The 23,730-nt window shown below is 40.8% G+C and overlaps 1 protein-coding gene across 4 annotated transcripts in view; it reads left to right on the plus strand.

Annotated features, from left to right (window-relative positions):
* MLST8 (MTOR associated protein, LST8 homolog) overlaps window positions 1-23,730 on the plus strand; it is a 597,189-nt gene that overhangs the window by 398,770 nt on the left and 174,689 nt on the right. The gene's annotated exons all lie outside the window — the stretch shown is intronic.

Here is a 23,730-nt window from a genome sequence, read left to right on the forward strand (position 1 = left end):
CAGAAACTATTTCCCAGGGCCCTAAAGGGGTTACAACTACCACTGCCAAGAATCCACTTCCTTCTGAAAGGAAATCCAGGGCCTTAGAGAGATGGGGTAAAAAAGTGTATACTTCTTCCACTCTTTCTATGAGAGCATTAAATTGGCAATTCCATATGATACAATATCAAGAGTATCGGTTAGATGAATTGCATAAAAAACTATCCTCTCCTGAACCCCTAGACCGCAAGGCCCTTCAGGATCTGGTGCATAACTCTCAACAGGTTAGCAACCATTTCTTACAGTGTGGTTATGATGCATTGGAAGCTTCATGTAGGTCAGCAATGACAGGTGCAGTCATACGTAGACATGCTTGGCTGAAGGAACAAACACTGCCAGATCATGTTAAAGCAAAGCTTTTGGATGCACCACTGGAAAAACAAAAATTATTTGGTTCCGCGGCTCAAGAGGTCTTAAAGAAATTTGAAGAAAAGGCTAAATCGGTTCAAACAGTCAAAGATTTTCTCCAGGTCCAACCACCAAGATTCAGCAGAAATTGGCCTTCTAAAAATTGGTCCTTTCCGGACACAGACAGATTTCAAAGAGGGCAAAACAGGCATGGCAGAGGTAGAGGGCAAGCTTGAGGCTCCTACAGAGGACGTCAATGGCAGCCTCCTACCCAGAGAGGTAGTGCAGGACCTACATCTACTGCACAAGCACAGACTCAATGACTTGACTTTGAGTCCGCCAACCAGGGCTCAATTGGAAGCACCTTTGGGCGGAAAACTATCTTTATTCTCAGAAAATTGGCACAGTATTACAAAGGACAAATGGATACTGCAAATAATAGACAAAGGATACAGATTCCATTTTCATACATTACCAAAATGACAAGGCATGCCAAACCTGCCACCAAATCAACGGGCAGAGGCTTTGAAGCAGATTTCCAAACTACTACAAATGAAGGCAATAGAGAAGGTCCCTTTCACAGAACAAGGCCAAGGATTTAATTCCAGACTATTCCTTGTTCCAAGAAAAGAAAAGCAATGGAGGCCTATTCTAGACTTGTCCTCACTGAATACTTATCTCATCGTGCCAAAACTCAAAATGCTGACCTTACAGCAGCTCCTTCCCATGCTGGGCAAGGGGTCCTGGCTGGTAACTCTAGACCTCAAGGAGGCATACCTGCATGTCCCTATCAGACAAAGTTGCAGAAGGCACCTCAGATTTCTTGCAGGTTCAGAGCATTATCAATTCTCAGCATTGCCCTTTGGCTTATCTACTGTGCCCAGAGTATTCACGAAATGTCTGGCATCAGTAATTGCACATTGCAGACTTCAGGGGATTCAAATATACCCATACCTGGACGACTGCCTTATACAAGCGGACAGCCAACAAACATTGTTAAAACACTTGAGCTATGCCATCCGCCTACTACAGGCCTTGGGATACACAGTCAACATTCAAAAATCAAGACTTGTTCCATCCCAAAGAATAATTTTTCTGGGTGCAAAGCTGGATACAAACACCCAAATGGCCTTTCTCACAGAAGAAAAACAAGAGCAATTACCGGATTATTTCAAAAATCTGACAACACAAACCCAGCTGACTGCAAGGAAAATCCTGCAGGCCCTGGGTTTCATGGCATCTTGCATACTGCTGATTCCACAAGCAAGGCTGCATATGAGGAAACTGCAATGGTACCTAAGGAGTCTATGGTCTCAACACAGTCACAGCCTAGAAGCTTTGATCCCCCTCATTCCATGCCTTCAAAAGGAATTTCTGTGGTGGGTACAAGCAAGTCAGTCAAACATGGGTCTACCTGTCAGCAAGCCTCATATCAGCCAAACCATTACAACAGACGCCTCAGACCATGGATGGGGAGTGCACATGAAGGGCAGATGTATTCAGGGGCAGTGGACTCAAAAGGAATTGTGCCTGCACATCAATCAAAAGGAAATGCTGGCAGTGATACATTCAATCGAGGCCTTCAAACATTTCCTGCATCAAGGTCACCTGCTAATAAAGACAGACAATACCACAGTTATGTGGTACATAAACAAGCAAGGAGGTACCCATTCCTACCCTCTTTGCAGGCTGGCAATGAATCTTTGGGAACTTTCCCTAAAACTCAATATACAACTGCATTCCCAGTTCGTACCAGGAAAAGAAAATGTACTGGCGGACAGCCTAAGCAGAAACACCATGGATCCACACGAATGGATGTTGCATCCAGACATTTTTCTTCAGATAACAAAATCTTGGGGAAGGCCGGACATAGATCTTTTTGCCTCCCCCCACAACCATCACCTGAAGAAATTCTGCACAAGGACATACCATCCTCAAGCATGGAAGGTGGACGCCCTATCCTTCAGCTGGAATGCTCTAACAGTATATGCATTCCCACCTCTTCCGTTAATGAACAAGGTCTTACTGAAGATCAGGACAGAACAACCAAAAGTGATTCTGATAGCTCCGGACTGGCCAAGACAACACTGGTACCCACTGTTAAAGAGCATGACTCGCACAAACCCGTGGCCCCTACCACAATGGACACTTCTTCTGACACAGCACAATTACAAAACTCTGCACTCCAGCCTGAAAACCTTGCAACTGACAGCCTGGAAAATACCTTGACTTCTCACCAGGATAAACTATCCAAGAGGGTAAGGGATATCATCATGGAAGCTCGGCGGCCTTCCACAAGAAAGGCATATTCAGCAAAATGGAAAAGATTTCGAACCTGGAGCACCACACAGGGCCAGGATCCGACAGTGATGAGCATCCCACATATCCTTGAATACTTGGCTGAAATGCTCAATAATGGCCTTTCTTACTCATCCATAAAAATTCATGCTTCAGCTATTTCAGCAGAGTACAACACTGATCCACCTGTATTTTCTCATCCTCTGCTAAAGCAGTTTCTAAGAGGGATAAAAAACATCAACCCTCCAAGGACACCACCAGTGCCTACATGGGACCTTAACTTCATGTTGGAAAAATTAATGCTACCCCCATTTGAACCAGCAGCATCTTCAGAACTACAATTCCTGTCTTGGAAGACTGCCTTCCTTCTGGCCATAACCTCAGCAAGAAGAGTATCTGAGTTACAGGCCCTCATGGCAGTACAACCATTTCTCATTTTCCATAGGGACAGAGTCTCTTTGAGAACCAATCCTTCATTCATGCCAAAGGTGGTATCCAGGGTCTCACTGAACCAAGCTATCCACCTGCCTACTTTCTTTCCAAATCCACAAAATAAAGGAGAGAAACTTCTGCATACCCTGGACATTCACAGACAGTTGCGTTACTACTTGGACAGAACTAAGACTTACAGAAAAACTGACCAACTGTTTGTAGCATATGCTGCTGGTGTACAAGGAAGAGCAATTTCAAAACAGTTTCAAAATGGATAGGAAATTGCATTTGATTCTGCTACTCTTTTCATGGAAAAGCTGTGCCAGCTACCATCAGACCTCATTCCACCCGAGCAACAGCCACCTCCACAGCCTTCTTAAGAGGGGTGGCTACAAAGGACATTTTAGAAGCTGCTACATGGAGCTCTGTGCATACATTTTCCAAGCATTACAACCTGCCTTTATATTCCAGATCCAGAGCAGGCTTTGCTACCGCAGTCCTGCAGGGCATGTTAACTACACCATTCTTTTCTTAGGTCCTACCACCCCCAGCTTGGCTATGGTATTCTACCCATATGTAAGGACTGCAGATGCATCCTTGAAGGACATAGTACAGTTTTGTACCTACCATAAATGTAGATGTCCGATAGGTATGCATCTGCAGTCAGGTTTTCCCTCCCTCCTACCCCTCTGTGGTATTCTTTGGGTACCTATCCCTCTTTTTAGCTAGCTGGGGTTATCTTTTATGGTGTATTTGTTATTTATTGGTTTGCATGATTGGAATTTATTCATTTCTCCAAAATTTAGCCTTCTTTAGAGGGCACCTGGCATCTGGGGCAAGAAAAACTGAGGAACATGGCGTCGGCTGACGCTTTTATACCCCAGGCGCAATGACGTCGGGAAAAAGGGCGACATCAGCCGATGCCGGACCCAGACTTTGGAATCCGGCAGACCGAAGGGCTGCCTGAGGCAGGACAACCCATATGTAAGGACTGCAGATGCATACCTATCGGACATCTACATTTATGGTAGGTACAAAACTGTACTTTTGTGGTAGTGCCCAGATTCAAAATTATGTCACATTCCAACCTGTTGCATCTTCTTCCTCATTCAAGTTTTTTGGTAACACTAGATTTAAAAGATGCTGATCACATCCTTATTCATCGAGATTTCAAGTGCTTCTTAAGGTTTTGTGTGTCTGGATCACAGTATCAGTTCTCTGCCTTACCTTTCGACTATCCAGTGCAGCAAGAGTGTTCTCAAAGTGTCTAGTTGTAGCTCTTTGAAGGCAACAGTATCTACATTTTTCCGTATTTGCACTTGCTTATCTTTGCAGAGTCTTTCTCGAAGCCCCAGGAATTTCTCACTTGGGTGAGAGATGTCTCACACAAGCTGTGATTCCAAGAGAACATTTAAAAGTCTTTCTTGACTTCTTCTCAAGGGATTGTGTTTCTGGAATGTCAACAAGACACCACAATTCAAAGAGCTTTTCTTCCACAGGAAAAAAATTGATCTTTGTCTGTTTTTAGGGTTTTCCACTCAGACTTCAAGTCACTGTAAGGGGAATACCTCAGGATTTGAGGTCTCTTGGCTTCTTTGGTTCTCATGATACCCCTGGCAAGACTCCACATGAGAAAGATACAGGGTTATCTGAAGTCGCTTTGGTCTCGGCACCAACACTCTTTGTCTTTTCAAATCCCACTGTTGAGGTTTGTCAGAAGAGAAATCACTTGGAGATAAGAGATCTCCCTAAATCCAGGTCTCCCCTTCTCCCTCTATGTTCCAAAGCAGTTAGTCACCTCCACATGCCTTGGGCTTTGCTTGGGGAGCGGTTTCAGGAGGGTAAAAGTACAAGATGGGTGGGACACCAAGTTCAGACACAAGCACATAAATGTAAAAGAGGTGCTTGCCCTGATCAAAGCACTAAACGCTCTGAATCATCTTCAAGTTGTTGCAGACAATACCCCAGTAATGTGGTACATCAGCAAGGAAGGGGTAACCAGGTCGTAGCCATTTGCAGGCTCACCATGTTAGCTTTTGAGCTAGCTTTGCGGCACAGTATCACTCTGCAGGCATCCTACATTCCATCAGAACATAACAGGGTGGCAAACAAGCTGAGCAGGACAAGGGCAGACCTTCACAAATGGAAACTAGATCAGCGTTCTTCCAGGATTTGGTTCATCTGTGAGGAGTTCCTCAAGTAGACTTCTTTGCCTCCTCCCTGAACAATCAGCTGATGAGATTCTACTCCGGGACCTCATGCAAGAAGGCCTGGAATACACATGGCTTTTCTTTCCTTGGGCAGGAATGTTCCTGTATGCTTTTCCACCCTTTCCAGTAATATCCAGGGTACATTTGAAGATGCAGAAGGAATACCCCAAGATCATTGCGGTGACTCCCCTCTGGCTCAGGCAGCTGTGGTTCTCCCTTCTTTTAGAATTGGCCAGGGGCATTTACCACAAGCATCCTCACAGACTGGAATCTACTCACATACACCCCAACACCAATCGACTTCAGTTGACTGCCTGATTGATAGGGTCTTAATTCTTCTTAGGTACTTGTTTACTGAGGATGTGCAGCAGGTACTGATGGAGGTAAGAAAACCCGCTACCCGAAAATCATGTATTAGTAAATAGAAAAAGTTTTCTAATTGGTGTCAACAACGTAACCAGCACCCATTCAGTGGTAGCTGTTCTCTGGCTTTATGATATTTGTGCAAGTTACTATCCTATGGACTTTTATTCCTCTATCAAAGTTCATTTATCTACCATTATCTACCATTTCATTATGTCTGCCCATGGATCCTCCTCTTTCAAAGCATTCTCACGTCAAAATGTTTTTGAAAGGGGTTTTGCATAAGAGGTCTCCAAGCAAATCAGTGGCCCCTCCTTGGGATCTTAATGTGTTAGAGAAGCTAACATTTGCTCCATTTGAACCAGCAACCTTGGCTGACTTGAGGTTCTTAACATGGAAAACTGTTTTACTGACTGCTCTGACCTCTGCAAGAAGAGTATCCGAGTTGCAAGCACCTATGACGAGTCATCCCTACCTCAGTTTCCATGGGCCTTTCTTTGAGGACTATTTCTTGTTTTATGCCTAAAGTGGTATATCTGAGTTTACTTTAAGCCAAACTATCCATCTCCCTGTTTTCTTTCTAGAACCTCAACAAAGAGGGAGAAAGGATACTCCATACCTTGAATGTCCACAGACAACACCAGAACTAAATCTTTTAGGTCTTCAGATCAATTGTTCATTTCTTGTGAAGGTAAGAAGGGACAACTTGTGTTAAAACGGGCAGTTTCAATATGGTTGTCTAAGGCTATTACCTTTTGCTTTACTCACCATAACATAACTATTCCTGGCAGGGTCAAGGCCCACTCTACCACAGCCTTGACTTCATCTGTGTTTTTTAATTTACTTATTTATTTATTTATTTATTTTGGAAAGGTTCAGCATCTATAAGTATTCTAGGTCCTCTATAAATACTTCTACAAAGCACTGTAAGCTTGTTTACTTCTCTGGGTCCAGATCAGGCTTTGCTAGGAACATTATCCTGGGGTTCCTGGATTCTTATCCTTCTTCTTCCCAAATGTAATTAGCTAAGATAGTCTAAGCATATAGCTAAGGCTACTGCAGCAGTGATCATGATAATGAACACAGTACAGTTGTGTAAGTAAACTTACAATAATAATAGATGTTCGAATGAGCACTGCTATGGTAGCCGCTCCCTCCCTCCTCACCCCCCCTTGTTTTTTGGTGTGCTTTTTATGCTAGGGTGTGAACATTTTTTTTTTGTTTGTAGCTTTGTCCTTTTAGGGCTTAATTTCCCTCTCTCTGTTGGCAGGAAAGTTCTGAAGGGCTTCACGCAAAAACGTATCTTTTCGTCAGCTCAGCTTGAGCTGCTTGACAGGTTAGGTGTGGAAGGTGCCCTGAAGGGACTCAGAAATTCAAGTATATAATTGGTATGGTAATCAAGAAAAGTTACCTTTATTTGCAGATGATATGATTTTGTACCTGATAAAACCAGAAAAGGACATCTCAGTTTTGTGGATCATTTGGAGACAGTTTCAAGTCTTTTCAGGAAATAAAATGAATGAAGGTAGAATAGAGGCTGTGTATGTAAACTCTGTACCCACACATGAGTTGGTTCAGCAATATCCATATATATGGGGACATGATAAAATGAAGTATTTAGGAGTATGGATTAAAAATGATTCTGTTATGGCATCTAAGGGTATGTGGGACAAGATTAAACAAATGATAATACAAAAATTGCAAAACTAGAAGATGTTCATCGTGTTTCACTGTTGCAGTCATTACACTTGGGTTATCCTGCTGGCAGGCTACCCTCAGTCGGCCTGAATTCCAAAGTCCTGGTCCGGCGTCGGTTGCTGTCGCCTCTTCCCTGATGTCAGTGCACCAGGGGTATATAAGATGCAGCCGATGCCATTTTCTTCAGTCTTTCTTGCCACGCGGTGCCCAAAGCAAAAGCAGTTCACAAGTGCTGGTCGGCCGACTCCTGAGATTTTCAAAATTGAATTGCAGAACCGAAGTCTTCAATAAAGCTAAGTACCCCGTTGGGGAAACTTTTTCTTGCTCCAGACCGATGTCTGTAAAAGTTAACAATTGTATTTCTTGTGGGAAGCAAATACCTCATAAGGATTTTCACTCTTACTGTATTCCTTGCCTACGCCCTGACCAATGCATTGCTAGTTGTCGGTTTTGTGCTAGATTCAACCAACACACTATTAAACGTCGGTTTGATTTTGCTTTATATTACTTTGGCCGAAGGTTTAACTACATAATGCCGTCAAAACAACTGAAGACCGGAATTCATAAAAAACGCAAAGACAAAGAAAAGGACAGGCATCCGAGGTCCAAAACCGACGATGAAGCCTCTTCTAGGCCAGTCGCCGGTTCTCAGTGAGGCGCTTTCGCAGCCCCTGACACCCGCTACCTCAGAGCCACTGGCCGCCTCCGACTCCCACGTGGAGACAACTGGGCCTCTGGAAACTGAAGGTATTGGGCCTATGGAAACTATTCCCTCAGATGGGTCCAGAGCCGCTGAGCAGGCATCGGCTTCTGAGGGTATTTTCAGACCTACACAGCTTACGATCAAGTCCACTTCAGCAGCCAAGGCAAAGTCTAAAACACCATTAAAGACAAAGAAACAAGTACAGCATTCTCCTGGACAGTCATCCATGCCAAAGAAACAGATGCTTAAAATGGCCGAGGACCTAATTACTTTGATCAGGGGTTCCCATCCCCATCCTGATAAAAGGTCTAGGCAAGACACAGACTATGACTCCTCTGACCAGGTTTCTATTTCCTCTGACTCCTCTTCAGAACAGGGATATTCCCTTCCTCCCTATGAGGAATCTGATGCTGAAGAATCTATCCCTTCAGCCTCTCCTCCTGAGGATTACTCTTTTGCGGAAACCCTGCACACCATGAGGGAGCATTTCCATTGGGAGAGCCAGGATTATTCAGAATCCAAGAAAAGGCTCAGAGACTTTCTTTTACTGCCTCAGCACAGGCCCCTTGCTATCCCCCCTGTACTAGATATTGTTGATGATGTTTTTTTCTGAATCCAGTTTGTCTCCTGATTCTTTATCCCCTGCACCAGTCAAGCCAGGTAGGTACTACAGGGTCACAGACTCTCATAAATTTCTTTATAAAAACCCTGCTGCTGACCCAGAAACAATTTCTCAGGGTCCCAAAGGGGTCATGGCTTCCACTGCAAAAAACCCTGTTCCCTCTGAAGGATTCTAGAGCACTGGATATATGGGGGAAAAAAGTTTACACTTCTGCTACTTTAGCTGTAAGGGCTTTAAACTGCCAGTTTTACATGCTTAAATATCAACAATACCTAATGTCTTTCATAAAACAGAAAATGCTTACAAGCTCAGAATGTCCTGACAATAAGGAAATGCAGGATTTATTGCATGCAGCTGAACAAGTGGGAAAGCATACTCTGCAATGTGGTTTTGATTCATTAGAGGCTTTTTGCAGAGCCACAGTTACAGGCTCTGTCATTCAAAGGCATGCTTGGTTAAAAGAACAAAGTTTACCTGATCATGTTAAAGCAAAGTTATTGGATGCTCCATTACAGCATGATACTTTGTTTGGTGTTAAGGCAGAAGAGGTGTTAAAGAAAATGGAGGATAAAGCAAAATCAATGCAGACAGTAAAGGATTTCTTACAGGTTTAGCCACCTAGAATTAGCAGGAACTGGCCTTCTAAAAATTGGTCCTTTCCAGTGTCAGACAGGCCACAAAGAGGCAGATCTAAGCCCCAAGGCTCATACAGACCTAAACAATGGGGTGCTTCAGCTCCCAAAGGCGGAGAAGACAAATCACAACCTTATAGGAAACAGTCCCAATGACTTCCTTCTACAAAAGCCAATCACTTACCTTTTGACAGCACCCTTAGGGGGGAAACTAGCACTTTTCCTCACACAATTGGCACATGATCACCCAGGACAAATGGGTACTGAATATTGTTTCTCAGGGTTACATGCCAGACCTGCCACAAAACCAATGGGCATAAGCACAAAAACAAATTTCTGCTCTCATGGACATGAGAGCTATTCAAAAAGTACCACAGCAAGAACAGGGGCAAGGATTTTACTCAAGACTTTTCTTGGTACCCAGAAAGGACAAAGCCTGGAGACCAATATTGGACCTGTCAATTCTAAATACTTTCCTGGATGTTCCAAAATTCAAAATGTTGACACTGCAGCAACTTCTACCCATGCAGGGTAATGGCTAGTTACTTTGGACCTCAGAGGCATACCTGCATGTCCCAATCAGACAATCTTGCAGAAGATACCTCAGATTCATAGCTGGATCAATGCATTACCAATTCTCTGCACTGCCCTTTGGCTTATCTACTGCGCCCAGGGTCTTCACAAAATGCCTGGCACCAGTAATTGCATTTTGCAGACAAAAAGGAATTCAAATATATCCCTACTTGGGTGACTGCCTTATTCAAGCAGAGAGCAAGGACATTCTACTAAAGCATCTGGTGTTTGTAAAAAGATTACTAATTTGCCTAGGGTACACAGTAAACAAAAAGAAATCAAAACTAGTGCCCTCTCAAGAGATAATATTCCTGGGTGCAAGCTTAAATACAACTGCCCAGATGGCTTATCTCATGCCAGACAAACAAAGGCAACTGATTCATTACTTCCAAATTATGGCAACAAAGACCTAGCTACCTGCAAGAAAAATTCTGCAGGCTTTGGGCTTCATGGCATCCTGCATCCAGCTAATTCCATATGCAAGACTGCATATGAGGAAGCTACAATGGTATCTAAAAAGTGTTTGGACTCAACATTGCCACAACCTGGAAACAATAATTACTCTCATTCCCTGCCTGCAACAAGAGTTTCGATGGTGGGCACTGGTCTGTCACCACAACAAGGGACAGCCTTTCACTTTACCCACAGCCAGGCAAACACTAACAACAGATGCATCGGATTATGCCTGGGGGGCACACATGGCGGGAAAATGTATTCAGGGCACGTGGCCCACAGACCAAATGCATCTTCATATCAATCAAAAAGAGATGCTTGCTGTACAGAATGCCCTGACAGCCTTCAAGGATCTACTTCATCCAGGACAACTTTTGCTAAAGACGGACAATACTACAGTCATGTGGTACATAAGCAAGGGGGCACGCATTCCTACCCCCTCTGCAGGCAAGCCATGACCTTGTGGAACACAGCATTGACCTATCAAGTACATCTGCAGGCACAATTCCTGCCAGGAAAGAAAAATACTCTGGCAGACGAACTCAGCAGAAACCTCGTGGAGCCTCACGAGTGGAAACTAGATCCACAAGTTTTCAGCATGATAACAAGGAAATGGGGATGCCCAGACATAGATCCATTTGCCTCCCCTCACAACTGCCAACTACAGAGATTCTGCACAAGGACTTATCACTCTCAAGGATGGAAGGTGGATGCTCTATCATTCAGCTGGAAAACCCTGATAGTTTATGCCTTTCTTCCACTGCCTCTCCTCCCCAAGGTACTCCTAAAGGTCAGACAAGAGAAGCCAAAAATGATTCTGATTGCCCCAGACTGGCCACGCCAGCACTGGTACCCAATCCTAAAGAGCTTGTCTCAAGGCCCAGCCTGGACTTCACCTCAAATTCCTCATCTTCTGACCCAACAAAACAATCAGATCCTGCACAGCCAACTCAGAACCTTAAATCTGGCTGCATGGCGAATAATATAACCACTCAGAACACACCTCTCTCTAAAGCAGTTATGGATGTCATTTTGGAAGCCAGGAGGCCCAGCACCAGAAAATCTTATGCAGAAAAATGGGAGAGATTCTGTGCTTGGAACCAGGCACAAGGACTTGAACTGCTTGTCCCAAATATTCCTCAGATTTTACAATACCTAACTGAGATGCTGGACAAAGACCTATCCTTCTCATCAATCAGGATCCATGCCTCTGCCATTTCAGCTCATTACAATACGGAACCTCCTATTTTTTCACATCCACTGCTAAGACAGTACCTCAGAGGGGCCAAAAACATAAGACCCCCAAGGAGAGCACCGATACCTAGATGGGACCTAAATTTTGTCTTGGAAAAGCACACACTGCCCCATTTTGAGCCAGCCAATACAGCTGAGATAAAATTCTTATCATGGAAAACTGCTCTGCTCATAGCAATAACTTCAGCAAGAAGAGTCTCAGAGTTACAGGCATTAATGGCAGTGGAACCTTTTATCATTTTCCATCCGGACAGGGTTTCTCTAAGGACAAACCCAACATTTATGCCAAAGGTAGTATCCAGTGTGACTCTTAACCAAACCATTCATTTGCCAACTTTTTATCCAAATCCCCAGAATAAAGGGGAGAGACTTCTGCACTCTTTGGACATACACAGGCAGCTATGCTTCTGCTTGGACAAAACTAAAGCTTTCAGAAAGTCTGAGCAACTTTTTGTGGCATATGCTGCAGGATCACAAGGAAAAGCTGTTTCAAAGCAGACTATTTCAAAATGGATAGGACACTGCATTAGTTTCTGCTATGCACAGCATGGCAAATCAGTGCCTAAGAATATTAGGCCACATTCTACCAGGGCAGCAGCCACATCAGCAGCCTTTCTCAGAGGAGTACCAACCAAGGAAATTTTGGAGGCTGTAACTTGGAGTTAGTGCACACTTTTACCAAGCACTACCACTTACCTCTTTACTCTAAATCCAGAGCAGGCTTTGCCACTGCAGTTCTGCAGGGCCTCATAGCCACTTCTAATCCTATTTAGACCCAGCCGCCCACCCTCAGCTTTGGGATTCAACCCAAGTGTAATGACTGCAACAGTGAAACACGATGAACATAGTACAGTTGTGTACGTACCATAAATGTAGATGTTCGAGTGTATTCACTGTTGCAGTCCAGGTTACCCACCCACCATCCCCCTTTCTTTGCTGGGACTTATCTGTACTTCTCTATCCTCTACAACCTATGTGGTGTATTTGCTTGTAGTTGAAGGTATTGTTTTTTGTAGGGTATGTTTTTTATAAGCAATGTGCATGGCCTACCTTCTTGGGGGCACCTGACATCTGGGGCAAGAAAAACTGAAGAAAATGGTGTCGGCTGCATCTTATATACCCCTGGCGGACTGACGTCAGGGAAGAGGCGACAGCAACCGACGCCGGACCAGGACTTTGGAATTCAGGCCGACTGTGGGTAGCCTGCCAGCAGGATAACCCAAGTGTAATGACTGCAACAGTGAATACACTCGAACATCTACATTTATGGTAGGTAACACAACTGTACTTTCTTGTTTTAGAATATGGATAGCAAGATACAAGCAGTGAAAATGTTTTTATTCCCTTTAGTTTTATATACAGGTCAGGCATATTTTTGTCAACGAGGGGAGAAGTTGTGGACAGAATTAATAATGAGATGAAGGATTTTATCTGGGAGGGGAAAAGGGTAAGGGTCAAGTGGGATAAGCTGATCCTTCCAATAGAACAAGGTAGTTTAGGATTACCTGATTTGAAGGAATATTTTAGAGCTACACAGTTAAGGCTCATATATATATATATGTATATATATATATATATATATATATATATATGTATATATATGTGTGTGTGTGTGTGTGTGTGTATATATATATATATATATATATATATATATATGTGTGTGTATAATTCAAAAGGGAATTGACTATGATGAAGGGGGGATTCAGGAAATAGAGAGTGGGGTTTTGGATTCAGATCTTTAAGGAGAATAACAATAGCCTACAGAATATTATATATCAGTCATGTTTGGGCTGCCAAAATTGCATAAAAATCTTAGCCAACCACTCATGCAACGCATAGTAGACTCCAAGGGGTCCATTACCACCCCCTTGCAAGATATCTGGACAGTAAGTTAAAAGAACACATATTGAGTGAGGATCTGCAAGGATTCATGGAGCTTCGTACAAGCTATAGATGAGATACCTTTCAAGGACACTTTTGTTTTTATTACTATCTATACTAAGGACCTTTTTTCAGTCATACCTCACACAATTGGTTTGGAGTGGTTTACAGATTTCTTATATGAAAAAGATATCTCACACTTCCAGATCTTGGTCTTTTCACAACTGATGGAAATTGTCCTTAAAAGCAACTTCATTTTGTTTAACAAAGAAATTTGCTTACAACAAGAAGAGGTGGCTATGGAGTCTGCATGTGGTGGTTTATATGCAAATACTGTAGTTAGGCAATAGGAGAAGACATTTCTTTTTCCTTCATGATATTTTGAGCACATCAAATTTTATACCAGGTTTTTGGGTGATATGCTTGTTCTGTGGGATGGACCTGTTGATGCTATTGATGATTTTATAAACTATATTGGAACCACCACAGAATTTCTAAAGTTCACCTATACCAGAGACCTTGACAAACTTTCCTTTTTAGACATCTTACTGGAAAAGAATTATGAAAATACGAGGTTTGTTTCAAAAATCTTTAGGAAAGGCACATATTCAAACTCACCACTGCATTTTTCTAGCACACACCCAGTCAAACAAAAGAGAGCAATAGTTAAGGGACAGTCTGTGCGTGCAGCCCGTATGGTATCTGGTATTGATGAATTTTTAGATGAATGTGACAACTTGAAAAATATGTTTCAAAAAAGAGGCTATCCTTGTAAGTTCGTTAGTAATATAATGATTGAGGTGGTTAACAAGAGAGAGCGTGGGTTTTATGTACCTTTACTTTCTTGTAATATGATTGACAGTGGGCCTTCCATCAGTAATCAAGAAACTGACAATGTCGCAAGTAATAATGATTCTAAGACTTCTTTCATCACTGTATTCACTCAAGATAGTTACATAGTAAGAAACATCTTAAAAAACTGGTCTATTTTAAGACATAAGAACATCAGATCACTAATAGGACCGCAACCTATTATGGTATATAGGAAAGGCAAGAATATGAAAACATATTTGAGAGCGGTAACTCTTACCCAAACCACAGGTCAGGTTCTATGAGCATATGTGGCAGATGTAATTATTGCAGTTACATTTAAGAAGGCAGTATTTTTGGCATCAATAATATTAAAATCAAAATCAATCAGAAATACAATTGTAACTCGGAGAAAGTGATTTACTGTGCCATGTGTACCACCTGTTCTTGCTTTTACATAGGCAAAACTGATAGAAAGTTAAAAAATCACATGTACGAACACCTATAATGACATAAGGAATAAAAAAGAAACTAATTCTCTTAGCAAATATGTTTTGGAGTACAATGACCATAAGTTCCATTTTTTGTTATAGACACTATCAGTCCCAACATAAGCGGTTGTGCAGGGTCACTATTACTTGAGAAAAGAGAATTATACTGGCAATTACGTTTGAATGCTGGCAAGGGCGCCCGCAGGCAGGTGCAAGGGGGTGCATTTGCACCCCCCTGGAATTGGCTGACCGAGAAATTTATTTTATTTTAATTAAAAAAAAAAGTTTTTTTTTTTTTTAAAGAAAGGGCATTATTGTTTAAGAACACCCTTTGCTTCCCGTTTTAAGTGCCAGAACCATAGAACGAGGAGGAGGGAAGCACCCTCCCACTTTTACAGCTGCAAGACCTGACTCAATGTGCCGAGCGCTACATAATTTAAATCACGAAAGTGCGCGGGAAAAAAAAAGGATCGCATCAGTTCCTGGTAGTGGTAGCCAGCCAGTGCTCCCACTCCTTGGGAGTTTTGCCAAGATATTGGGATTTTGGGGACTGACTTGGGATTTGGAGATTTTGCCAAGCGATCTTGGGATTTTTACTTGCTGATGCTGACAGGTAAAATTTTCATGCAATATTTAAGATCTACATACTGCAGTAACAAATATGTATCAAACCTACTAAATTACAACCATGGTCACAGCCTAATAGATTTATTAAAGATGTGTGTGGTTATCCTGCTTCCCTACTCTGATTGGGGAACGTTTCCTCTCCTACACTTACACTTGAAGGTGCTGCAATAAGAACTGAAGGATTTGTGCTGCTTTCGACTGGTTCCTTATAAATAATAATCTGTAAGTAACTTATACATTTTGTCTTTATGTATTTGTAATACTATATTCATGCTCTGATGCCAATGCTGTAGCTTTATTGACCTGTTACCTAGATTTTAAATTTCTACCGCTCAGTCTAGTATAGTCCAAGACCAAGTGGCTTCCAGTTTGGTGGTGGTTTATTATTAGAAAGTTTCGCTTGGTTTGAATTTTGGCCCAAGAACTACTTAGTGATCTTAGGGGATTTTTTTGTCATTGTTGTTGCTGTCATTCAGGTACGATGCTAAATATTTGTTGATGACAGAGAGTCGTCGTATGTAGCGTAACAGGCACTTTGGAATTTTGGTAGTGTTAAAAATGTCAGAGATGATCTCGTTGGTTAGGATGACTCGTTATTTTTTTTTTTTTAGCATCGTGTGTTTCTTGACCAACTACTGGGAAATCAGTACAGGTTTGGAACTGTATTCCCTTCATGTTTTATGGATGGGGTACTTTTCCTAAAATTTTAGTGTAGTGGTTGTCATCTTGGGAGAACTTAGCCAGAGGCTGGGTGGGGAGGTCACTGAGCATATGTGACCAGTCCACGAGGCATTATTTCATTATGGAGAAAACACTGTACTCGTAGACAGGTGTGTTTTGTTTGGTGTTCATACATTTATGGTGGTGAAAGGCAGCAGAAAAACTGTTTTATTGCTGGCTTCATCAGCACCCCACTTCCTGCCTGCAGGTGTGGTGCACTTAGCATTTAGGGAACAGAATCGAACATTTTGGTTGAAGTGTAATATGGAACATCTCGTGGGCTCTCACCAAAATATGTTCTAATTTAAAATGCTTTTCTTGCAGGTAAAACTTCTATTGGACCATTCATATATTTTCTGTTACAGATATTTACTTATTTATTTTATTATTTGTTGATGGCGTAGTGCTCAACGAATTAGGGGCAGTCATTGACACATTTAAACCATTACCACTTAATAACTTGAAATGTTGAGAAAATAAGAGAATGTGAATTAATACACATTTTCTGAAGAAAAAGATGCAACTTTGAGTAAAGTCCAGTATAGTAATTACCCATATCTAGTGCAAAGTCTCACATTTCCATAAAAGCCCCACTGTGAGCATTTGAGTAGGTAATCTCCTGATTTCTGTTGCGTTAACTTGCTTAACTCCCAAGTTCACCTTGCACTCTGAAATACAGGATGCATAAGATGTGGGGGGTGATATGGGGATATATTCTGCACTGCAATATCATATAATGCTTCTCGCAAAGTATTAGTTACCATAGTTACTGGGCACTGGGGAGCTGGTCTGTATCTTAAGAGAACCTCTTCCTCTGGATTTTCATAAAATTATGTTTGCCCTAAAATACCATGCATTGTACAAAGTAGACAAAACAGAAATTTCATTAATTGCTGCCTTTTATGTTTCTAATTATATATTTTCTAACAGATGTAGCAGCTAAATGTAGTAAGGGATCTGGGAGTACAGCATGATGCAGAGTGGGTGGGTTGCATAAACTAAGAACTGTATTAGCGTGCTTCTTTTATTAACTTGAAACATTACAATGTATTATAAGATGTGACAGGTAGAAAGTTTAGATAGTAACAGCTTAAATGTTGACAAAATATCTAAAGTTCAAAATATCAACAGTTAAAAATATCTAAAGAAAAATATCTATAAAATTGAAGTTACACCAGGGAAATGGTATATGGCCTTTCCTCACTGTTGCACCACTTCGAAGATGGTGTATATAATTAGCAGGGGAGGAGTGCAGCCAAATACTGGTTTGAGATGTGATTAGGTTTTATTAATGTTTTGTGCTTAGATTGCTTTTAACTGTTGGTATTTCGTACATTAGATATTTTTGTAGATATTTAGATGTTGCCATGCACCCATATATATGTCGACTGATTTCTATCTCACATCTTGCTATTTTTATGTGGATTTTTCTCACATTGATTCCTTATTTGTGCACATGCTCAAAAATAAATATTTCATTTCTACAAAGGGAAAGGTGGGCTCCTGATTAAGTCATTGATGAGGTCTGCCCCTGTCATCTGGGTTTGAATAACTGCACAGATATATATTTGTCCTATGTGTCATCAAGAAGGTACTTTGTCAGAAGCAGGTGTAGAGTCTAGCAATGTTCTTAGTTCATGACAGCAATATTTATAATCTGTTAATCTGTTCCTATTTATTTTAGGTTTTGTCCAGATTTCTTGCACTAAGAGTTTGAGGTGTGTGTGTGTGTGTGTGTGTGTGTGTGTGTGTGTGTGTGTGTGTGTGTGTGTGTGTGTGTGTGTGTGTGTGTGTGTGTGAGAGAGTGAAATGCCCTAGTTAGAGTTAGCAGGTGGATTTTATTTTCAAGTGCATTTTCAAGGAATTGTGAGCTTCAAGGAAAGAGAAATGTACTGCTGCTCATGCTAAGCCTACTTAAAATGTGCAACTGTTTTGTTTAGCAAATGTTATCACTGTTGTGGTATTGAATTTTTAAAACAGCACAACAGGTAGCATACTTGCATCTTGATACAGAAGGCTATAGGTTCTACTCCCACAACATGTAGATTTGTATTTTAAGGAAGTGGAGTGCTACAGTCCTTAGTATGTCCTCCTTTGGATGAGATGCCTAATAACTATGAACTTGTTTTTTAGCTTGCCACCCATTCCCTATTGCAATATACCAGCTTACCATTTTTTTTAATACAACGTAGGCAATTTATTCTTCAAGGGCAGCAGGCATTGAATTTGTAGATTAAACACTGAAATATAAAGTTGTTTTCTAGCAACAACCTCTTCACTGGTTTCAGATCTCTTTAATGTGGAATTATTCAGATGACTTTTACTTCTGCAAAGATTCTGCATATCAATTGATAATGGTGGATTGTATGACAGAAGTTTGAGTAGAGTGGCCCTTTATGGTTGAAATGTTCTGAATTGGAAAGGTTGTCATTATTGGTTCATATGATTTGTTTCATTGTTTAAAGGAAAAATGTTCTGAACTATAAATTTAAAACGCGCTCTAACAAGTGGTGCTGTATTATACAAGGGATACAATTCAATTGTTATATAGTATAATTAATACAATCAGGAAGGTGAATCAAATAACTTTTCCATGGTTCTAAAAATGTGTGCAAGGAGCCTATGAGTTGAAAACAGCCCAAAGGTAAACTTACCTTGCCACTGGCCAGATGTATTTTCTTTGAATGCGGGTTTCAATGTTGTTTCAGCGAATGTGGGTTTCAAAGGTAGAGAAGTTTTAATGCCAAGTCTGTTTTCATTGTAAGACTATTGCTTTGTTTAGGTTTAGTAAATGTTGTCTATCAGCATATTTTAGCATTTTTAGTGTTGATGTATTGTATTATGTGTACACCTTTAAGAGAGGGGGGATTAACTAATGAGTTTTGTTAATCATCAAAGTGGTATTCATTAATTACTACCATGGATATATAAGTGGTCATGTTGTGCAATTCATTATTCTGAAGAAGTCTGTGAAATACAGACGAAACCTAGGTAAACAGTATTCATTTACGGTGTTTTTATGTGGATCGTACTACAATAAATTGACGTGGATTTTCAGTTTGGTTGTGTTTTTCGCATTATTAACGCTGCCTTGGAACTGTTTGGGGCAATTTTAGTGATTGTGCTGTGAGCTGTACCTGGAACGATTGGAACTCACATCCATTGGATAAAAGGAGAAAGATTGCTGGAAATCATATTCTATGGCATTTTTTTTAATTCATTTTAACTGTAGTAGCAAATTAGTCAAGTAACTTCAAGACACTCAACAAGCTAATGACATATTCAGTAGTAAAAATATCTGGCCCTGACTGCAGTATGTAACTAGTGGTATTTCCTCTTGTGACATACTCAGGCTAGCAGATTTTATTTCATTCTTGCACTCAGCTGCATGTGTGCCTACTTCCTGAGCACTGCTTGGTGTTGCGGTTTGGGCTAGGAGAGTCAGCCGGATCCCTGCACTGTTCACTGGCTTTCTATCTCTTCTGCCTTTTAGATCTTGATCCTGATGATTGTCATGGAAATGAGCAAGTAAGTTCCTTTGTTCAGTGCCTAAGAAGGGGAAATATTACAAGTATTCTTGCTGTAGCCAAAGCTTGCAGGGATCCGCACCAGCACTATCTTTACTGCTTGGGAAAAGAGTACTACGTAAAGCATTGCTGTAAATTCTAACACCACCATCTGATCATCCAGTGATGTAGACGAGAGAAGCTCTAAGTCAGTCTCAGTTCTCTAAATTTGGCAGCTGGAAGGTGACTAGTGCAGGGGCCAGCAGAAGAGTTCTTAACAGCCAGTACCTGAGAAGTGTTAAGAATGTAATCTGTGACATCTTTTTGCAAAGTCCAGCTGTGAGGCAGCCTTGTTCACATCGCATTTCATGTTTGCTATTAATTAGAAAACAGTAAAGCTCACCCATATTGGCAGTTGACAGTGAGAGGTTTGTAAGAGATGCATCTTTAGCAATCACCTTGGGGGAGTGCATCCCAGGGCATCAAATTTCCCATGATTGTATACCCAGAGCATTCGTTCCTCAGGTTTGCTCCACTGGAGTGTTCCATCACATTCACTTGGATAGGTCTTGGTGGTTGCACATGGAGACTAATGAAGTATTTTCGCAGGATTCCCTCTGAGTTCTGTAAAGCTACTGGACAAGTTGCAGTATACTTCTTTGGATTCTCCTCTCTTATGTGTAAAGCATGTGGATATGGCTCCAACATTTAGATGTTCATCAGCTCAGTGGCATCTGGTGGGACCTGCCATTTTGGGTCTGAAAGTGCACCCATAATGAACACAGGCTGATGACACAACCAGACCTGTTGTACACCTTTCTTGATGGGTGCCTGTTGAATGTGTAGGAATCATGACTGCAAAGATCAGAACGGCAGAGCTGTAAGTGTAAGTATTATAAACTATATGCATGAATGTATATGTACTTACATGCACACACACAGATAAATATGTATGTATGTATGTATGACATACACACACACACACACACACACACACATGTATGTATAGATATGCTGCCATGGGTCTTGCAGGAGGGTATGTCTATCATGTCAGTATTGTGGGACTCGATGTTGCATTCTGTCAGTACAACTGTGTCAGGATAGTTGAACTTTCCACTGTGTGATTCCTTAAACCTGTTCCATTAGAGGCAAGTTGCATACATTGTGCCTTCATTAGATTTGTATTATAGTTGTTGAGGCAATTGATAGATGCTGATGGTTTGACATGTTGAAACTATATTAGTAAAGGAAATAAGTTATTCAGCAGACGAGTAGATTTTCTTTGGATAAATCATTGAGTATACTTTAATCTTGTTTGGAATAAAAAGAAGAGAAACTTAGAGAAGTAGCCAGCAAATGGGAAAATTAAATGTATACACTTATAATGCATTCATGAAAAAACTGAAGTAAATAACAGTCTTTGCGTGTAAGCGACATCAAGTTTGATAGGAATGTATAGACAGACTGGTTGGGGTTAATTGTGGCTCTATTATAACTGATGAACCTTTGCAGTCCTTCAGATTGGAAAATGACACTGAAATTAAACTTCATAAAGATATTGAGAATGTAAGTTCTCAACAAGTTTATACTGTGCAACTTAGTATCTGCAGTTGGGTAAAACTGAAGGGGAAGGTGTTGGTAAAATGATTAAAATGCAAAGTAAAACTTTCAAATGAAATCCTAAATCATCGCAGAAATAAAGCAGTATGCACATTAGTGTTTATGGTAAATGGGGCAAAATAACCAAGGAATGGGACATTGGAATGGCTACAGTGGGGGGCTCCATTTGACCATGATTTTGTGAGGGGAGATAGCAAACTCAGACAGCCCCGGTTGAACTATACCTCTCAGTTGTCCATATCTTTGCAGAATGAATAGATATTTGCTGCTTATTTTTGGTTTGTTCCTCATAAAATTTGTGGTTTTCTAGCAAATCATTTAGGAATGAAGCCATTAAATGACAGACATTGAGTTTCAGATGTCATAACCTTCAGAAAAATGCATGCTAATGCAAGACTGTCTTTAAGTTTATACAAGAGCAATTTTTAGTAGTGTTTGTATGTTCCCCAGTATATTTGGCCTTGTTCAGATTTCCTGCATTAAGAGGTTGAGAGGTACGTGCAAATCACTTTGTAGATTAGGAATATCCAAACATCTCAATTGTCCCCAATTCTGGCTCAAAATGTTGCTCTTCCCTAATAATCCCTCCTCCAAAATTGCAGTTTTGGAAGAAAATGTGGAGGGTTTACAATTATAACTGTAATGATCAGTTATAGATTACCTTTATTTCAGAAATGCATGTGGATGCTCTTATTTTGTTAGCTGCTTCAAGTTAACTGTTAATATTAAAAAGGTGTCCCTTTTTGACAGGTATTTTGCATCACATTTTGGTCTGTTTTCATAAAATTGTGGTTTTCTGGCAAATTAGTGGCAAGTCATTAAAGATTGAAGTTAGAAAATAATGGCAGACATTTGAGTTTCAGATTTTATACCCTTCAGAAAATTTGTACTAATGCAAGATCTACCTGTTCTATTTAAGTTAATAAGAGCAATATTTAAAAATTGGCCTTATTTTTGGGTCTGTGTCCCACTTCTATGTATGGCTTTGTCCAGATTTCTTGCTCTGAAGTTGAGAGGTAGGAGTGTCAGAGCCATCACTGTCAGCCAGAGACATTTCAAATTATGACATACTTATTGCACCCCAGCCCCCATTGTAGTGGCTCGAAATGTGTCCAAGGAAGGCAAGGAGCAGTTACGCAGTGTAAGTGTGCAGGGTATTCCCCCATCCAAGGTAGATCACAAATACGACTGTGGCTTTTCATCTGTCCTTGATTTTGCAAAATGTTCTGGTTTTCTATCAGATTTTTATACTGTTGATTTATGCTTCTTATTATTCAGGAACTGCATGCTGTCACAGTGCCCTGTTCTGTTTAAGTAGCCATGGTTTAATGAACATCAGGTAAGCGTGTCGGAGATTGTAAGATGCAAGTAAGCTTTAGTAAGCTTGTCAGACATTGTAAGATGCAAGTAAGCTTTAGTAAGCATATTGTTAAAGAATTACCAGCATTGAAAGCCTTTTCGTTGTTGCCATGCAGAGAATATTTACATAGCTAGATAATGTATAAGCCTTTGGTATTGAAATGCATATGACAGTATTTGTAATAAAAGGACAGGATTACAGTATTTTCAGAAGCTCATTACATTTTATTGGAGACCAGTGTCTTATAGCAGTGTCTGTGTGTTAGTACACTTGTAGTTGGGTGGCTTTAATGGTATATGGTAAATAAGCATTGCTACCTTACTTAAAAGCCAAGCCCTGCAACAACTAGCTCCACACTGAAGTCAAAACACAATAGCTCTGGTGGGTAAATGTACTCTGTAGTAATCAAAAAAAAGCAAATGTTTGAAATAACTACAGCTTATGTGCAAACACAATAGGTAGTGATGAAACAATGCTCTGCTAAAAAGGCTTTAATGCTCCACATTGCTGAGCTGCAATCACTAGCTACCAGGATTTCACCCACTTCAGATCAAGCACGGTGCCGTTCAGTGCAACCTTCCCAGAACTAATTCAAGTCTGACCAGAATTATTTGGTGTGTGTATGAGGGAGGTAGCATACCCCTCAGCTGTCCAGATTTTTGCCCCATATTCCTCTTAAAAAGGATTGAAGTTGCTAAATAATGAGACATTTCAGTTTTAGATGTCATGTCATTTAGAAAAATGCATACTAACACAAATCCTGTTACTCTTGCAATTTTCTAAGTTTCTGAGAGCCATATTTATAAGCTGTCCCTATTTATTTTAGGCTTTGTCAAGATTTCTTGCACTAAGGGTGAGGCCTTGAGGGGTGTGGTATGTTTGTAAGAGAGAGAAAGTGAAATGCCCAAGTTAGAGTTAGGAGGTGGAATTTATTTTCAAGTGAATTTTCAAGGAACTGTGAGTTTTAAGGGAAATGGAAGTTCACTGCTGCTCATGCCAAGTCTATTTACAATGTGCAACTGTTTTATTTAGTAAATGGTATCTCTATTGTGGTATAAAGTTTTAAAGCTATGTTAGTAGCACCACAAGT

The sequence above is a fragment of the Protopterus annectens genome, chromosome 12.part0 (assembly GCF_019279795.1).
Source record: "Protopterus annectens isolate FY-2018-M chromosome 12.part0, PAN1.0, whole genome shotgun sequence".
NCBI lineage: Eukaryota > Metazoa > Chordata > Ceratodontiformes > Protopteridae > Protopterus > Protopterus annectens.